At 46.3% G+C, this 17,852-nt stretch overlaps 1 protein-coding gene and 1 long non-coding RNA gene across 2 annotated transcripts in view; both read left to right on the plus strand.

Moving 5' to 3' along the window:
* The window catches only part of CAMK1D (calcium/calmodulin dependent protein kinase ID), a 399,721-nt gene that overhangs the window by 178,094 nt on the left and 203,775 nt on the right, over window positions 1–17,852 (plus strand). The window lies entirely within an intron of this gene.
* Window positions 542–8,677, plus strand: LOC118500244. The gene is made up of 3 exons (XR_004902797.1): window positions 542–5,138; window positions 7,503–7,506; window positions 8,667–8,677. It is a non-coding gene; the product is annotated as an uncharacterized LOC118500244 (long non-coding RNA).

The following is a 17,852-nucleotide window of genomic DNA, read 5'->3' on the forward strand; positions in this document are numbered from 1 at the left end:
CCAATGAATGCATAAATAAGTGGAACAATAAATCGGTGTTTCTCTCTTTCTCTCTCCATCTCTCTCTCTCTCTAAAAAAATCAATAAATTAAAATGAAAAACAAACAAACAAACAGAAAACCCCACCAGGGTCTATTCCAGATCAATTAAATCAGAATCTCTTGGCCTGGGGTCTAGACATGAGTTGTTCTGTGCAGTTGTTTAAGTCAGGTGGCTCTGATGTGGGGCCAGATGTGAGAATCCCTGGACCAGACTCACACACAGGGGGAAGGAGAGAGCAGTAAGGGCCCCAGAGGAATGTGCCGGTGGAGTGCCTGGTGTGGGCTGCTGTGGAATTCAGTATCTTCTTGTAATATAGAAGTTCACCTTTGCATATTCTATTAGAAAAATATTTTCACCCTTCTTTTCTTACCTAATGCTGAAGAGAGAATATTTACGTTTACCTTAGCATCTCAGTAGATTTTTCCATATGACCCTGTTGTCCGTGCATCCAGGATAAGTGAGGAGCGGCCGTGCTGTGGATGTGTGCAGCTGAGCCTGACAGCACAGGGGTCGGGGCACTGACCTCCCTGCCACTGGAAATCCACATTCAACTTCTGGCTCCTCCAAAGGATCTCTGCTAGCAAGCCTGCTGTTGACCGGAAGCCTTACTGATAACATAAACAGTCCAATAATACATATTTTGTATGTTATATGTGCTATATACTGTATTCTTTCTACAGTATACTAAGCTAGGGCAAGGAAAATGTTATTAAGAAAATTTTAAGAGAAAATACATTTACAGTGTTTATTGAAAAGCAGCCATGTAAGTGGACTCACACAGTTCAAAACTCTCTTGTTCAAGGGTCAACTGTATTGTTATTGAAGATTTGCCTTCTGGCTCTTTTAAACAGTTACTCTCTTGGTTGTCTCTTACAAGGCTGTATTCATGTGGAACTTTGCAAGAGAACATGAGTATTAAGAAAAGGAGCTCTCATCTGAGTAATGCTGAAATGAGTTAGTTTATATCAACTTAGTATAAAATATGTGAATATTACAAGGAGAATGAAAAAAATATGGGTAGTTCAGTACTTATTGCAATTCTCAGGGCATTTGGGGACTGCAGCTGCCTTTTGTCCCTTTGTGTCTCATACACGGGTGACAGCTTGCAATGCACAGAACTCTGCCTGATGTGTACCATGGTAACTGGGGTGAGAGACTCCCGTAGCTGGCTTGGCCACCTGAAGATTCTGCATGTGTTAAGAATAATGATTAGACACCCTGACTACTACTTAGCATCATCCCCAAGGGCTTTTAGTCAGAGCAGTTAAATAGGGGACACACCCATGAGAGTTTGCAGAAAAATAAAGATAAACTCTCCTTTCAAAAAGTGCCTGCTAATTGCTTGGGGATTTACGATAATTAACAATAAATATTAGGTGGAACCTCCTAATCCTTCATTAGAGTCAGTACATAGAGTCAGTCTTTGGGTGCTTGGTTTTGGTAGTTGACAAACCAGGGGCCATTGATCTCCCATAACTTCCTGTTTCCTGCATGCAGGTCTGCCCCCTCCCCTTCCCTTGCACCTGCTCAACCCTTTCTCACCCTGGAGTAGAAGTACAGAGAAAGAAAGCATTTCCATTGAGCTGGGCACACCCAAGAAAGACAACCAGTTTGCCACTTTCAGCTGTTTATCAAGAAGTTACTTTATGCTCTGCATTAAACTTCAGAGACTTGTGTCAATTTAAAGGGTCTCTTTCTGCATTTGTCCCCCTCCCTTGGGGAACAGACTGTAAAATGTAAGCCAGGATTGTTTGGTCTTTAAAAGAGGCTGATTTGTGTAAGCAGGCACTGCATGTGCTTCATGGGCAAAACACACTTTGGCCTTGGCTTTGCGTGTTTCTCTGAAATTGGAGCAAATGCAGTCAGGTTCAAATGGCAGCCACAGAGCTGCAAACCTGAAACACAAGGCTTCTCAGCCAGGAAGGGGCAAGTGAAAAATCCCCCCTAACCCCGCTCTTGCAAGTGAAAATGTAAAGCATTCTCGTGTTATGAGACTGCATCTTTTAAAATCCGCCCCTCCAACACTGAGAGTAGCTTCAGATGGGGGTGAAGGGCAGCAGGAAACGGCAGTTTTCGGCATTTACCACTTCCTAGGAACAGGGACTTGAAAGAAAAGCAGCCTCATGGAACATTTGGGCCCGCCATTGAAGTTGTTGAGTCATTTCTGAGACTGGGTTTTCTCTGGCCAGAACGTCCTGTAGAATGAGGAGCTGCCAGTGTTCTGGCACGACTCTCCTTTTACATGCCCGTTGCAGTGGATGCCTGCTGAGTGTGCCTCTGTCGCACTGCACTCCAAAGCCAGGGGAAAGGGAGATGGGAGCCCATGAAACTTAAAGCAAATGGAAAGTTTTTGCAAATCGTGATGTGCTAAAAATACAATCACTAGCTGATCATTCTTTTGACAACCTTTAGCAAATCATTCAGAATACTCAAAATATTTGTCATTTTCTGTAACACTTTCTGTATCATTTTAAGTCATTGAATATTTTGTTTCTTGCTTGATTGTATGCATATTTCGTGCTTCTCAACTATAGTCCTTTAGCTCTGGGTCACTTTTCTCCTAGGAAAGAGTGCTTTATTCACAGTTACTGTTACGTAATTATTTTTATATGGATGTACTGCCACAAAACGTGGATGTGTTTGTTTTGTTTTTCAAATTCAGCTACTAGTGAATTAATATATCTAATTGGGCAAACGTAAAGCTGCCACATGGAGAATAAAAGACCAGAATCACAGAACCATAAAATTTTATAACCATAAAGGACCTGAGAGATTTCAATTTAACCTGTTTATTTTACAAATGAGCAATTATAGCTGATAGAGATCAAATAAATGACTTGCCCAAAGCCCCAGAGCTGGCGGAGGCGACTCAGCCATCCACCTCACTAATACATTGATTAGCCCATGTGAACTGACATTGCTGACAGTTGTTTTCACTACCTATTATAGTACATTTAAATTTCATCCATCTTTATGCCCCTGATTTTCCTTGGGGAGGATATTTAATTGATTATTAATTTTATTACCTCCATATTTGGGGCTAATTCATTGCTTAGTTTTCTCTACTTTCTAAAAGTTCTCCATGCCACTTTCAAGGCAACTGACCTGAACACCTGTTCTCCCATGGTGGACACAGAACGGTGCTGGGTAGGAGGCTGACTGTCCAGACGGACAGTGGCCTGGCCCTGTATTACACTAGAACTCTGACCCCTGATTTCAGCATCCAGTCCAGGGAGCCAAACAGTAACCCCTGTGGCAGTTGGCCCTAAATAGCCAGGATACGATCAATTACTGACACTTGGGTAATTTTTGTCTTTGTTTCCAACTTAGGGGCAGCCTGATAAAGCCCAATATGCTCCCCAAACCAACCACAGGAGTGCTAGCTTCTAGTAAGCATCACCTTCAGCTTTCCCTGTGCCAACCACCTCCCATCAGGGCATCCCTGAAGCCCCCCCTTTTTTACTACAGAGCTTTCCCACCCCTCTGCCTATCTTTGAGTCTCTGCCAAGTGCAGTTGTTGGTGGCTGGCTCTCTTGCCCTAGCAAGCTCTGAGTAAATAGCCTTTGCGCGTTTTCATTTGGGTGTGCTCCAGTCCCCCGGAGGGAGAGCCACAGAGACCAGCCCTGCCGACTTCCGTGAGTGTTCTCTCTGGTACGGCAGTGTGCAGGCAGCTACACAGCTGCACTGTGGCACTTTAAAAATTCCCATTGTCTCTCCCTTATCAAAAGGATATATGAAAAACTCTTGGTCGATATCCTGCTTGAACTTAACATACCCTATCAGTGCATTTTTCTGCCCTATCAACCTGGTAACCTGCCAGGAGAGGACAGGAGTGGCTCAGAGTCATCGTGTCAATGTTCTCTGATGTTCATAAAACTCCCACTTAATAATCTCTCTAGAATTTGGCAAGGAGGATAACGTGAGCTGTCATCTGTTCTTTTCTTTTCTGGAATCCATCCTTTTATCGTGTTGTGAACATCAGGATTTTCTTACTCTCCAGTGTTTCCCAGTATAGAATTAAGGTCTGAAATCACAAATAAGGTTCATAATTTACCAGCCAGGATGTATCTTTCTTTTGAATGTCAGTACGTAATTGACCTAACTAAAGGGGTGACATCACCTTGTTTTAGGAACCATCGTGGGTATGAGTTCCCTCTGCACAGTGGCATTGCCCAGGTGCCACCTTGATGGGTGAGCGGGCAGGGCTCTGGTCCTCGCAAGGGTCTGTCAGCCCAGCCCCACCCCCAGATTGTCTCATGGGACCACTGACATCTTCTCCACATTAAGTGAAGTGTTATGCAAATGTAGTGGCGAGCCCATCATTTCTAAACACACTGAATGCAGAAGGCCCTTTAAGGGACAAAGTGTTAATGTACGTAGTACTTACTTACTTAGAACATAGCCTGGCCCGCAGGTGTCACTCAGTGTCTACTGGCTGCTTCTGGCACTCCTGCAGCTACCACTACTGTATTGGTGGAAGTCCTGGAGCTGCTACTGTCTCTCCATCATGTTTGCTTCGCCCCTTACCATCACATGCCCAGCTCTTCCCACCTTTGCTGTGTGCCCACACAGTTCCTTCTGCTGGAGACCTCTCTCTTCTTTCTGCCTGGCTCACTTCTCCTCATCTTCCAGTTGCTTCTTAAACATCACTTCTGCCAGGAAACCTTCCAAAACTCCAGTCTAAATTAGGGCCCCCATTTTATTATCTTAGACCAGAAGTCAGTAAACATCTTTTCTGAAGTGCCCATTAGTAAAAGTTTTAGACGTTGCAGGCCACACAGGTGACTACTCCAGTCTGCCGTTGTAATACAAGGGTAGCTGGAGACATTGTGTAAGTGAGTTGGTGAGCACCATCCCAATAAAACTTTATTTGCAAAAACAAGTAGTGGACTTCTGGGGGCAGTTTACCAAACTCATTTTAGATTACTCTGTAGTTTTTCTACACTATATGATTATGTGATTATTTGTCTATTATCTGTCTCCCTTGGGACTGAAGCTTGTTAAGTACCAGGCCTGACTGGTGTCTGTTTCTGCATCTACAGGACAAGCATAGTACTAGGCACATAGCAGGCACTTAATAAACATTTATTGAATGAGTAGAAATGCAACAGGCATTGAATCTGCCTTCTGTCTTTTACCACTGCCCTTAGTCAGCTTGCTAAAACTTTTCCTCATCTTCTAGCTCTGAATATTTCTTTAAAATAAAATCCTCAGTGGTCTTTGAACTTTATCCCCTTCTCGCCCCAAATCTAGATTCTCCAGGATCTGCCTGTCTTCCCAAGCTTGGGCCACTTGGCCGGTAATGACTTTGGTCCGGCGGTTGTTGTGCTAGATGGGAATTTGCGATCTCTTCTCTGTAAAACATAGGCATGAAGTTTCGTGTGTGCTGTTATGAGAGGTGAACTCATGCTGTGAGCCTGATGGCGTTCATATTATAGGGAGGAGCCCTTGGCCGTGTCAAAATGTCATTAATGTGATTTGGGGGAAAGGGGACAGAAAAAAACAAAACAACGGCCACCACCTAGCAACTCTACCCCAAACATTTTAAGATGTAATGATTTTTTTTTATAACCAAACAAGTTTGTTTTGCTCAGCCATGCTTAAGTCTGTAGGTGTAATCCTTATTTTTATAGGCAACTAATTTTGAAGTGACACTTAGGGACATGCTAATCCCAGCTGTATTTTTTGTTTGTTTGTTTTTTTGCCTTATGACTGCCTTGCAGTTGAGGCTGCCAATCCTCCTCAGAGTCCACAGAGGCAGGAGCTGGAGGGGAAGCGGAACCACCCGCCAGTGGAGCCAGTGACGATGGACTCTGCGTTCTTTGTTCTTCTCGTTTTCAGGGAGTCACTGAACTCGGGCATTTCCCAAAGTCTCAGATATAGAAATGTTTCCCATGACCAGGAACTTTTAAAGGCTAATTAGGTTATAATCAGGTTGTCTACATGCTTTCCTGGTAAAAACCTTTCATTTCCAGGAGCCTGAGCCTGTGACTCTTGTCCTCACCCTCCTGCTGTGTTCAAGAGGCCCCAGGACAGAACCGACAGGCAGGGCAGCCACATTGCAGCCATATGCCCAGGGGCCCAGGACCGAGGGCTGTGGGAGGCAAATAGGGAAGAGCAGGCCCTTGAATAATGGTGTTTTGTTCAATGTTGTTTCCTTGTGATGTTGATGAGGAAAATAAATCGACTTCTGGTCAGGACCCCTTCTATGTGGAGTTGGCATGTTCTCCCCACGCCTGTGCGGGTTTTCTCTGAGGACTCCGGTTTCCTCCCACATCCCGAAGGTGTGCACCTAAGGTGAAACGGCGTGTCTCCAGGGTCTCTGTGTCAGTGGCTTTGCGATGGAAGGGCACCCCGTCCAGGGCGGGGTCCCGCCTTGCTCCCTGAGCTGCCAGGACCTGTAGGATAGTCTGTGACTACCTGTCACTGTGCACTGGAGTCAGCGTGTTGGAAAATCATTAGCTTACTTGTTTTTGTTCATCTTTCTTAAATGTACATGTAGCTCACAACTTAATGTTTAGTATTAGAAGTGTTTTGGTTATTTAGAAGTGTGTTGATATTTTGGTGACCTGAAATGTGCTGTAGGAATTTAATTTTTGTTTATATCAGCCTATGGTAAAATTGGTTTCATTATACTTTGTTTTGCATAAAGCTGCAGTTTCCAAGAACCCACTGACAACATTAAGTGAGGACTTTCTGTGTACTTGTCAGGATTCAACTGCAGAAAGCAGAAACTCCTGTTTAAGCACAAAGTGAGTAATGTAGGGTTTGTTAGTCAGTTGGGGTTGCTGTAGCAAATACCATAGACATTATTCCTCATGATTATGGAGGCTGGGAAGTCCAAGGTCAAGGTGCCAGCAGATTCAGCTTCTGGTGTCTAACTCTCTTCTTGGCTTGCAGATAGCAGTCTGCTCATTGTGTCCTCAACTGGTGGAGAGAGAGAGCTCTTGTCTCTTCCTCATCCTATAAAGGCCCTGATCTCCTCACGGGGCCCTATCCTCATGACCTTATCTAAAACTGTGCACCCCTCCATCCCCCGAAAGGCACTACCTCCAAATCTCCCCGCTTAATGATCAAGAGCATTTTAACTTTGTTTTGGACTCTGTGAATTATGTAGCCAGTCTTGGATAAATCTAGTACCTCTAATACCTCCACAACGGGTGCAGTCTCTCATCTGCCTGCCCTGTTCTCCCAAGGCTCAGCACCTCCTGAGGAGAATCAGGGGGAGTCTGGGAATGTGGTCTGTGTCAGGCTCTGTCCTCACACATGGGCATGAGACAGGTGCCCTGTGAAGGGCTGGAAGGGAGGAGCCCACAGTCCTAAGCGGGGAGATGACCTAGTAAGACCAAGGAAAAGGGGAACAGGGAGTGAGGAGAGTGTGGGGGAATTGAGGGGAAGGGCTGAATTTATTCCCAGAGCTCCTGGTTTGAGCTAGTCCTAGGTATAGCCTCCCTCTGGAGAGGAGTGTTGCTCAAACTTAGAAAGCAAGAGGGGAGCGAGTTTAAAAACGAAGATGTTTAGGTCCTCACCCTCAGAGATTCTGATGCTGAAGTCCTGTGGTGGTGTCCGAAGCTTACTCAGGGTTCAGGTGGATCCCATCCTCCATGACCCAAGGCCACCTGTCCCACCCACATGTTTTCAAACCTGGCAAGGTTTTTTTTTGGCATTTTTCTTGTGTCTCTTTTATCTGTCTCAATTAAATTCCTCATTGGTAGAGGAAAGCAGAGTATTTTCTTTCCTGTGAGTACTCCAGTAAACCTAGGATACTGAGGATAGATGCTCAGATGAGGCTCTGAAGTTGTTTGTGGAGTTTGAATGGATTTTTTTTCCGCAGTCATTGGGCCCCTACAATGGCCCTGTCAGCGGGGAGATTGGGTTATAAACACACAGCTTCTGCCCTGTAGCACTTCTCAGCCTCACAGGGAAGCTCAGCACTTCTCCCCTTGCTAGGTTCAAGCAGTGGGGAGAATAATGTCTGTTTGGGAAAAAAAAAGAAAAGAGGAAAAAACCACATATGCAGATCACACTTGGCTTCCGTGGCAACTGCTCTTAATTTCCTGAATGCAGGGTGCTGAGCTGAATCTGAAATGCCCTTCAAGGTTGCTGGAACGTTTGCCAACCCTCTGAGAACTGAACTCAGCTGTGACAATGTTCCGGCTCAGGAAGCTTCGCTTTGAACTTCCAGGAATTGAGGCCAGGGCATTCTCCAGGGGGTCCTACAGTTCACAGCTCTGCTAACTCATGGTCGTTGGCCTTCTGGGTTAAAAGACTCCTCCCACATGTGCGGTTTCCATCTGGAGGGAGCAGGACTTCCCTTTCTGGGAGGTATTTCAGTAAATGAGGGGGTGGCTCTGAAGCTGCCTCAGAAGGAGGAGATTTACGACCGGCACCTGGAGCAGAGGCAGGTGCCTTTCTTCTGACAGAGAAGCTCCTCCGAGTCCCAGGGGTTCTCCGGTTGATGGTGTGTGGAGAGAACAAGCTCCCTCCTATAAACTGTAGCCATTTCAGCATTATTGCCTCATTCATGTCATTGGTGAATTCTTCTGTATCACCTTGCTGGTTCTTCTGGGCTGCCAGAGGACTGTCTTCACTATTTGACATCAGCACTCACTCTCTATCCAAAGACGAAGGAAGTTTGTTATTTGCTGATGCAAGCTTGAGGGCTCTATCTGTGCTCTGACCCGATCTCTGGGAGGTGCATTCTACTCTCAACACACCTGGGACTGTTACCTGGACATGATGTCAGTGTTGGCATCATTCTCAAACAATGGCCCCCAAGTTTGCTAGCTATGAGTGCCTATGCTACTGTGCCAGGCGCAACAGAGGAGAAACCACGCTGGCACCCCAGTCATTGAAGAGTCTACCTTCAGACAAAAACAGACAATACTGTGAAACACACGAGTTTGTAAGTTACAGAACATGTTTCCATGCAAGCACTCCAGTCACTTCCTTTGGTGAAGGGTAATCACTTATTAGGTTCAGAAAGGCCTCATTCGTGCATTGATTCTCAGTGTCGCCACATGAAAGCAGTAGCTGAACAAGGTCCCTGCTGGGAAAATGAAAATACTTAAGGATATTTGATTGCTTTTCTATTATTCATGTGCATCAGTGGTAGGACATCATGGCAGAGCATCTGCCTAGAGCATGTGACTGTGTGTGGGCTCCTCCTTCAGCCTAAGAGAGTTTCATTTCCTACAGCTGCTCTCTGGTGTGATAAAACAAGAATGATGCACATATTTTGCCCATAAAGAGCTTTGTTGAAACAGGGGACCAAGGAGAACAAAGGACCTAGAGATCCAGAATAGTTTTAACTGATATTTCCTTAGTACCTACTATGCATTAGGAGGCCCTTTTACATATCTCGGGAAGCATACATGTCTTCAAAAAAAACAGTATGTTTTGGGCTTGTCTACCTCCTGAGAGTTAGGGCACCCTGCTGAGGAATCAAATCCCTGGGTGCTCTTTTTGAGTTTGCCATAAGTTCTGGTAAATGCTTATTGTCATCATGCAACTTGAAGGTACATGATCTCTATAATACCTCCTGGGCTGTAGGGATGAAGGCAAGATGGGAGATCTGAAAGGAGAGGGAAGATTCTGTACTGATGAACTCCTAAAACTGTCTTTGATTTAGGTTGTTGCTTGAACCTCTGCAGCCCAGAGCCTGCCCCAGCCTGGTTAGAAGCAGAATTAAACCAAGGCACATTAATCATTTAATGAGTGGCTTGTAAATGACATGCTGTCTGCTATATATGTGATGCCTGTATATAGCAAATCTATTTTCATTAGGTCTACAAGGACCAAACTATTTCAATGTGTGTAATGTGATATAATCTTTGTATTTGGGGTGGGAATTGAATAAGGAGAGGGTAGAGAGGGCAACTATTTTGGAATTAGCAAAATAGTTTAGTAATTCAAAAGGATGCACAGATATTCATAAAACTGAGAAGGGGATGCAGTCTCCCCATAAATTAGGGGAGGCGATAGGTGTGTCTGTGGACTGTTCGGGTCCACATGGTCATATGACTGATAGTGTTTTTCATCAGTGTGGAGCAAAAATGGTGACTTAGTATCTTTTTTTTTTAAATCCTCACCTGAGGATATATTTTTATTGATTTGAGGGCAGGGGAGAGAGAGAGAAAGAGAGAGAAACATCAGTGCAAGAGAGAAACATCATTGGTTGCCCCTTGTACACACCCCAACTGGGGATCGAACCCACAACCTTCTGGTGTACAGAAAGACACTCCAAGCAACTGGGCCACCTGGCCAAGGCTTTAGTATCTTTTTTACATTACTTGAACCAGTCATTCTGTTTTCTTGAGTTGTGAAATTATGGGTCAGATTTTGGGTTAGAGTGATAGAAATGGAAGGGCCTCCTACCCCTGCCCTATTTTGAGAGTTGATGGGAGAGACTCAGTCAACTCAGGCCCAGCGCTGCTGCCTCCAGGTTCTTGTTCAATGACCGTGGTCACTTGGAGCCTGCAGTGGCGCAGGGGTGGATGTAGAGAAGACGTAAGCAGTTACTTGCTGGATCCTGGGAGATTACATGACTTCACTGCACCCAGCTGGGAGTAGGGCTGGGAGTAGGTGATGCATTGCCTCAAAGATGAACTCATCTTTTTTTTTAAAGATTTTATTTATTTATTTTTAGAGAGGGAAGGGGGGGGGAGAGAGAGAGAGAGAGAGAGAGATCAATGTACGTTTGCTGGGGGTCGTGGCCTACAACCCAGGCATGTACCCTGACTGGGAATTGAACTGTGACCCTTTGGTTTGCAGCCCGTGCTCAATCCACTAAGCTACGCCAGCCAGGGCTAGATGAACTCATCTTGGCCAATGCATATACAAGACAAGAAGAAAAGGCCTACCATTTCTGCTCTCTGCCACTTCAGTGTTCTCTCCCTATGTGTCCCTTTCACAACAAGCCCGTTACATTGTAAAGACAGAAATGGGATCAGAAGAGGTGGGGAGCAAGCCTGCCACTTTGGCTTCGTCTCCAATTAAGAGATTGCAGAGTTTATGTGAGCACATGTAAGTGCCTGGTATTGGAGATCTAGTGCCCCTGCCCATAAGTGTTGATGCTGTTCCAGATGAGCTTTGGGGGAGGACTAGGGGCTCCCTCAGTGTGAGCACCTAGAGATGGGACCTATGCAGAATTGTAGCAATCCCTTTTTATCAACCAGAGGATGTGTGAACACACACATTAAGTTAAAAAAAAAGAGCCCGTTATAAACAAGTGGCCTTAATTTGTAAGAAAAAAATATAACAATGAAGACTACAAAAATACTCAATCTAGAAAAAAAGAGGGAGGAGAAATACCTTCTAAGTAGATTTGACTCCAGGTTCCTGCTGCTTAAGTGGGCAGCTGGGTAGGTGCTGCTAGTTCTGACTGAACATTCCCTTTGAGACTTCAGCTCAAGGGGATTTCAGAAATGATGGACCCTGCATTTGAACTCAAATACTTTATGTAACTCAAGGCAAAAATTAGAAAAAGTCCTCCCTGCCCCCTGCAATCCACTCACATTTTTTTCAAAAACAAAATATAGAGGGGTCAAGGAACCTATGTTTTGATTCCAAGGAAATTCCAAGCTCCTTTGTTTAACAAACACTGATCTGGTAAAATGCGGTTTTCTTTCCCTTTCAGCAACCAAAATGTCTGACTATGAAATAAGTTTCCCTCTAATTCACTTAACCATATAAGCTGTTTGCTCAGAGATCTTTAAATGCTCTATCAGTCATTGGTGGCATGAACTTCCACCCACAGACACGTTGTGTCTGTGAACAGCATGAGCGGGTTCTTCTCTTACGACACATTGTGTTCCCTCCAGCTCAGACTGTTTCTTATCTGAGCAGACATGGGGGTGACACGTGCTCTTGGCTTCCTGTGCATCCCTGACCCGGCAGGTGTGTGAAGTGACATGTCTTCTTACTGGGGAGTCTCCGCTTGGCCTTAGAGATGCAGGCTGACCACACAACTTCAGGTCATTGGGAGGGCTTTCTTCTTACCCACAGAATCCCCCGACCCCGACCTCGTGTACTCCCTGCCACTCCCCAGGTGCCCATCAGCTACCTGTGGACCGGGAGCTCAGCTCCTGGGAGAGAACAGGAAGAGGTCCCCCTCCCCGTGAGTCCTGCCCAGGGCGTGGGATCTCGCGGCAAGGGCCCTGTTCTGAGACCACTCGTAGGAAGTAGGGCTTCAGAATCTTCCAGAATTGGGAGAATGCCTATCTCATGACTGACCAAACTTCCCCTGATGTCCCTGTCTGCTTTCCCATACTCCTTTGCAGCAATTGTTTTTTTCTTTTTTTTAATAAGATCAATTCTTTATCCAATGCAAAGTCTGATTATAGTAAGACAGTTTACGGTAAATCATTAGAAGGTCATTTGTCACCTTCATCCACAATCTCTTATGTACTTCACTTTTACAGGAAGTTCACCAGTCATGGGAATCTCTTAAACCAGTTGCCTTTCCAGCCCAGGAAAGGTGTGGAAACAACCCCAATGAAAGAAAGGTTGCTGGGTAACAGAAACTCGTGATGTTGTGCAAGAGAAGACGATCTTCCAAATAGATTGCAGGGCGTGGGAACTCCGAGTTAGGAGATGAGTGTGGCAGCTGCCCCTCCTGGTCAGCAGGCCATTTCATGCTGTGAATTCCTGGACCACCAGAAATGTGTCTCTTGAACGCGCATTTTTCGAATACTTAGTGGGTATTCATGGGGTGCCTGCATCGTCCGTCTCAGGGTCTGTGTTGGCCCCGGGCCTGAGGACGGGTGGAGACTGCGAATGGGCACGTCCTGCCTGTCCGTGGGGGTTTGGGAGTTGAGGACATCAGTGCACGGACCAGCGTGGCCACTCTAGCCTGGCTCTCTCCTAGAAAACACACACATTCCCTGCTGCTTGCTTGGTATTTCCCAATAAATTTCCTGCAGTTACCTTAAGCTCAACATGTCCAGATTTCCTATCCCCCACCCAGACGGGCTTTTCCTGCGATGTCATCTCAGTTTACTGGGGACACCAGTGGTACAGTTGTTGAAGCCAGAAACCTAGGGATCTCATTTGATGCTTTCAAGAGAAAAAGTCATTCCCCTGCTTTCCACCCTACCAGTGCAACCCTTTACCTGAGCATTGGGTCATCTTGCTTCTGAAATGTATCTTTAGTTTGCCATCTAAGTCTCCATGTCCATCATCTCCTGCTTGATTGACTGAAATAGCTCCCCTAACTGCCCTTCTTGCCTCCCTTCTCCAATTTATCTTTCCCACTTTTACCTGCATGGAACTTTTTCCAGGAGCACCACTGGTGGATGGGTTAGCACCTGCCTGAGCTCATTCTCATGTCTCTTCCACCTGCTTCTTGTCTCAAACAGACCTGATCACGCCACTCCCTTCAACACAAGTCTTTGCTCGCTCTTCCTCTGCGTCCAGGATAAAGACCAAACTCCTTAACTTCACATGCCAACTGTGAGAATGTGGCCCAAAATGATCTCTTCGGGCTCATCTTTCACCACCTCCAGCCCTTGAACACACATTCTCCCTGTGATGTACCCCCACTTACCATTCCCCCCAAACACAAGGCACTTGGAGGTCCCTGGGACTGTGCAGGGCCCTCCTGTGCCTAGATGCTCTCACCCACCCGAAACACTCATTCCTGCTTCACAACCAGCCACAGGTGGCTGTTGGGTGCAGCTGGCCCCAAGTCTGTAGGCAGAGCCTGTCGGTCCTTCCCTGGACTCCCCCATGTGTTTGTAAGTGCCTTTATCATGGCAGACCTGATCCCTTTCCATCATAAATACTTACTTACCTATCTGTCTTCTCAGGTTGAAGGTTTACCTCCTAAGGCCTGGCATGATTTCTCAAGTATCTTTGAATTCTCAGCACCCAGCCAAGCCAGGTGTGTGTACAGACAGAATCTTTTTCAGGGTGAACAAATGTGGCAACACAGACAATGTGATGAGGTAGATTTTATGCAAACAATTCAGGTAAAAATCCTGATGCTGGTGGAAATTGGGTCCAGGAGGTTGTACACATGCCAGCATCTTTGAAGTTAACAGGCATTCATAACTAATGAGATGAAATATATAGCATAGTCAGTCTTTGGCTTGCAAGCCATGTTGGCACACAGGAAACTGAACTTCTGCCTCACCTGAGACATAATCAGCACACTTAGCTTCTCTGGGGAGCTTCCAGAAGCACTCATTTGATGCTACTCAAAGAGTCTTGAGAATTTGAGGGTCATCCTTTCTTACCTCCAGTTGGCTCATTTCTGAGAACAATTCATCACCTGTCACTTGCAAGTGATACTCTGTGCATTTCTAAGGATTACTTTCAATGTTTCAGGTTCCAGTGAACTGTTGGAATGTATATTGTTCATCTGTCATGTGTCCAGGGGTACAGACAAAGTGAGGGGTGTGATTCCAAGTTGCAGCCTGGATCTCCAAGATGGGGGAGGGGTGTGCCCATGCTAGTAATGCCAGACATTTTCAAACATAGCTGATCGCTCGATCTTTTTTCCCAAACATCGAACCATAAAAACATACTTTGGGAAATACTGATCCAGTGCAATATTTTTATTTTACGGAATAAACAACTGAGGGCTGGACAGATGAAGGACATAAGATCAGGCAGTGGTAGAGCTGGAACTAGAATCCAGGTCTCCTGACTCCCAGATCAGGGTCCTTCCCTGGGAGCCACATGGCTTCTCATGCAGGGGATAGGATGGGAAGAAGCTGGATGTGTGTCTGTCTGCCTTTCTGTGTGTGTGTGTGTGTGTGTGTGAGAGAGAGAGAGAGGCAGACAGGAACATACCCCTGGGCCAGAACTGGCCCTGGGCAGTAGTAGGTAGTGTTTGCATTAGTGTCTACTCACCCTGTCCACTTGTCAGTAGGGTTTAGCCCCCAGATCTCCTCCCCTTCCTAGCACCTGGTAATGTCGGGCCACTCAGGGGTCCTCTTGACCCTCAGTGGCTCTTCTCCATCCCCTATTCTCTGTGCCAGGCAGAATTTTTACACTATGGTCCTACTTCACTGCCTTGACAGCTGATTCAAAAGAGGGGAGCTCTCAGAAGTGAACCGGAGAAGGTGGGCGTGAAGGAGGGGAGGGTACAGCAGATGTGCCATGGCCAGCCCTCAGAGCAGGCAGCCCTGTGGCCCAGAGTTCTGCTCCACTCTGGGCTGTCCTTGGACTTGTCCGTTTGTGGCCACCTCCCTCCCTTTCCCTTTGGCAGGCAGCTCTTGGAAACAGAAGTTATGGGGAAACCAAAAGTAAACAGCCCAGCCTCTCCCCAGGGCCCAGGCCTGGGGAGCTGGTGCCAGCAGCTGTGCTCAGATGGTCTGTGGGGCTCTGGGCCAGAGCAGGGAGCTGGGGGCCACAGGGCAGAACTGGGCGTTACATATGTCATTGGTGTCCTGACTGCTGGGGCAGGCTGAGGTCGGAGAGGAGGGCAGACGAAAGTGTTCTGCCTCTGCCTGTGTCTCAGCCACCCAGCCTGGAGTGCAAAGCAACCAGAGTAGCTCTTTTCTTTGAGCCAAAGCAGGTGCTTTATCCTCATTTCACAGCTGAGCAGGGAGGTGGTGACCGACCAAGGTCCTTGAGGGGAGGGGGCCACTAGAACTCAGATCCAGGTCCTCCGCCCCACCCGCTGCTTTCTCTATACTCTGTGTCCCCTCACAGAACCACAGCCCCTCACAGAACCAGGGCCAGAGACAGAAACTTGAGGTCCCAGAGAGACCAGGACGCTGGGTAATTCACGAGAGCAGGCTCAGCTCTTTTCCACACTGTCCTAGCTGCCCTTGCCCCTCAACACGCTCGGCTGAGCTTGCACTGGGATTCCTAGGACAGAAAACTCAATCCATAAGGCCTTCAGCTGCAAGATCTGCCGGAGAGCTGTGGGAATCAGGGACCATCCTCATGGGGCAAGGCTGCGAATGCAAGGCAGGGGCTTCAGTTGGCAGCATCCTGATGATTTTTTCACAGCTTTATTGAGATAGTAACTGACATATGATGCTGTCTGAGTCAAAATTGTACAGTGTAATGATTTGATACTCATTGTTTGCAAAATGATTACCACAATAAGGTTATTTCATACACACTTGACCTCACATAGTTTTCAGTTTGTGGCGGTGGTGAGAACAATAATGATCTACTCTCTTAGCACCTTTCAGGTGTGTGACAATGTTGTCAGCTGCAGTCACCCTGCTGGACCTTGGAGGAAAGTCCATCTTCCATGCGGGGTTTGCACCTTGTGATCCACATCTTCCCTTTTAACCCACAGGCTGCTGGCGACCACTGTTCCAGTCTCTGTTTCTGTGATTTCAGCTTTTTTAGATTCCATATGTAAGTGGAATCACATACTTGTCTTCTTCTGACTGACTGACTGACTGACTCCATGTAGCATAATGGCCTGAAGGTTTACCCATGTTTTTGCAAATGACAGGATTTCCTTCATTTTTATGACTGAATAATATTCCATAGTCTTTATACACCACATTTTTCACAAGATTCTATTGATTTATTTACTTATTTATTTTTAGAGAGAGGGGAAGGGAGAGAGAGAAATATTGATGTGTGAGAGAGAAACATCCATCGGTTGCCTCTTGCAAACCCACAGCTGGGGACCTGGCCCACAGCCCAGGCATGTGCCCTGACTGGGAATCGAACTGGCTGCCTTTTGATTTGCCAGACAACAGCCAACCCACCGAGCTGCACTGGTCAGGGCCACTGCATCTTCTTTGTCCATTCCTCCATGACACTTGACTGTTTCCACGTCTTGGCTGTTGTGAATAATGCTGCAGTGAACGTGGGGGTGCAGATGTTTCTTCAAGATCCTGCTTCCAGTGCCTTTGGATAAACACCCAGAAGTGTAATTCCCGGGTCATGTAGTAGTTCTATTTTTAATTTTTGAGCAATCTGCATGCTGTTTTCCACAGTAGTGGTAACAGTTTTCATTCCAACCCACAGAGTATGAGGGCTCCCTTTCTTCACATCCTTATTGGCATTGTTATCTCTTATCATTTTGGTATAACCATCCTACCAGGTGTGAGGTGATGTGCTGCTGTGGTTCTGATTTGCATTTCCCTGTGACTACAGAGGTTGAACACCTTCTCATGCACCTGTTCGCTGGGCCAGTTCTTGATTTTCCAGCTGACCACTCATGAAGGGGAGAAGAAATATCTGAAACTCAGTAATAATGGAGAATCTTGCTCTTCCCTTTTGACTAGAGGAAGTGAATTTACATTTCACCTCTTCCCCTTTCCTGGAAGGAGAGTGGGAGGAAGCATTAAAGGAAGAGGTTTTCTTCCTCTTTAAAAGGCCGGTGAGGTGTCCACATTCAGTGGTCAGATGTTATGTAGTGGTGAGGGGGTGGGTCCGAGGCCTGCCGGGATGCACAGGCGAGCTTCAGGCAGTCACAGACTGAGCCATAAGATTAGCTCACATCTCCGTGCCTCAGTTGCTCCACCTGTGCAAAGAGGCTAATGCTAGTGCTTATCTTGTACGCTATGTCAGAATATATGAATCAGTACCCATAAAACAGCTGCAGCAGTCCTTGACTCAGGGTCCGTACTCAGTAAACGTTACCTGTTTGTATCAGTTGGTGTTTTCTGTGCATTTTTGTTTGCTTCTGCTTCCATGTTTTCACCATCAAATCTGTTTCCAAATAGTTCTGGTAAATCACTAGCTCTTCTGCTAACCTAACATGCCTCTGGGGCCAGTCACAGGAAAGCTTGTGAACTGATGATCTTAGGGAGGGCAGGGCGAGTGTCCAATGAGGAGTTTGAAGGCTCTCGTGTGGTTAGACCTCTTCCACTATGTTGTGGCCAAAA

This window comes from Phyllostomus discolor, chromosome 1 (assembly GCF_004126475.2).
Source record: "Phyllostomus discolor isolate MPI-MPIP mPhyDis1 chromosome 1, mPhyDis1.pri.v3, whole genome shotgun sequence".
Classification (NCBI taxonomy): Eukaryota; Metazoa; Chordata; class Mammalia; order Chiroptera; family Phyllostomidae; genus Phyllostomus; species Phyllostomus discolor.